This window comes from Sinocyclocheilus rhinocerous, unplaced genomic scaffold (assembly GCF_001515625.1).
Source record: "Sinocyclocheilus rhinocerous isolate Xijiao unplaced genomic scaffold, SAMN03320098_v1.1 scaffold1648, whole genome shotgun sequence".
Classification (NCBI taxonomy): Eukaryota; Metazoa; Chordata; class Actinopteri; order Cypriniformes; family Cyprinidae; genus Sinocyclocheilus; species Sinocyclocheilus rhinocerous.
Genome location: NW_015647958.1, coordinates 1,231,352 through 1,232,921, shown reverse-complemented (window position 1 = coordinate 1,232,921; position 1,570 = coordinate 1,231,352). Strand labels below are relative to the sequence as shown.

The following is a 1,570-nucleotide window of genomic DNA, read 5'->3' as shown; positions in this document are numbered from 1 at the left end:
AATTGTGGGGGATTTTTTAAGTGATCAGAATGATTGGTTAGAGGAATGGGAAACATTGTTTTTATTTGGCTTTAATGGAAAAGCAAAAAATGTTTATGCTTTAAATTTATGGTTAACAGTAGCAAGATATACGATTTGGAGATGAAGGAATATAATTAAATTGAAGAAAAAAGAACTGTTATTGTGTAGCTTAATTAAACAGTATTTGACTGCAGTGATAGAGGACATCTATGATTATTTTAATATGAATGGACAAATGGATGTATTTAAGAAATATATTGTAGAAAATAACCCATACATTGTAAAAACATGGTCTGGTTTTAATGTAATTTTGCCTGAAATGTTCTAACTTTTTTTTTTGTTTTGTTTTGTAAATATACTTCAAATGTAAGGATGTGAATGTATGAAATTTGTTTAATTTTAATAAAAATAAAAAAAAGCACATGCTTCGCATGTATGAGGTCCTGGGTTCAATCCCCAGCATCTCCACAGACTTTTAAAAATTAATTTCAGCAAAACGGTTTCAATTTGGTCCTGTAGCGTTACCACATCTGGAAAAAAAAAAAAAAGGCATCAGCCTTCGGAGCTGGGGATTGTGGATTCGAGTCCTACCTGGGTCATCTTTGAGAACCTTTGAGAGCCTTGAGAGCATAGGTTGAGGAAAGAGAGGGCCCAGTGGCCTAATGGATAAGGCATCAGCCTCTGGAGCTGGGGATTGTGGGTTCAAGCCCCACCTGGGTCATCTTTGAGGGGTTTTATTTAAATTGGCTATGCAAGAAATTCCAGGATGATAAGTTCAAAGTGACATTATAGCCATAAGAATATGCATAGAAGTGGCAATCTTCTGAGTTATTTTTTTAGTGTAGTGTGAGCCAGACTGTCTATGAATACCTCTTTGAGAGCTTATGTTCAAGTCGGCTGCACAAGATATTCAAGTATGAAAAGTTCAAAGTGAAACTATAGCCATGAGAATAAGCATAGAAAAGTCTCAGTGGCCTAATGGATTATGGCATCAGCCTCTGTGTTCAAGTCCCACTTGGGTTGCTTTTGTTGTGTTACATTTAAGTTGGCTGCGCAAGAAATGCTGGGATGATAAGTTTAAAGTGGCACTATAGCCACGACAACAAAACATGAGAACTAGCATAGAGTTAGAAATAGCATAGAGCATAGCATACAATAGAAACAGCATAGAGCATAGCATAGCATAGGTTCTGAAAGCCCTGCGCAAGAAATTCCAGGATGATAAGTTCAAAGTTACACAATAGGTGTGACAAAGGAGCATGAGAGTTAGCATAGAACTGGCAATTTTCTGAATGCTCTTTCAGTTTAGCTTGCATAAGTCTGTCTGTGAATGGGTCAACCAGAGAAGAGGCCCAGTGGCATCATGAGCTATTTTCTGAAAGCTCTATCAGTTTATCACTATTGCCATGACAACGAAACATGAGAATTAGCATATAACTGGCAATTTTCTGAAAGATCTATCAGTTTATCTTGCATCAGACTGTCTGTGAATGCCTCTGGGTTGACCAAAGAGAGGGCCCAGTGGCCTAATGGATAAGGCATCAGCCTC

The 1,570-nt window shown here is 37.5% G+C and overlaps 1 non-coding gene across 1 annotated transcript; it reads left to right on the top strand.

Moving 5' to 3' along the window:
- The first annotated feature begins 669 nt into the window (after positions 1–669).
- Positions 670–742, top strand: trnaq-cug (transfer RNA glutamine (anticodon CUG)). Its single transcript has one exon. It is a non-coding gene; the product is annotated as a tRNA-Gln (tRNA).
- The last annotated feature ends 828 nt before the right edge of the window (positions 743–1,570 follow it).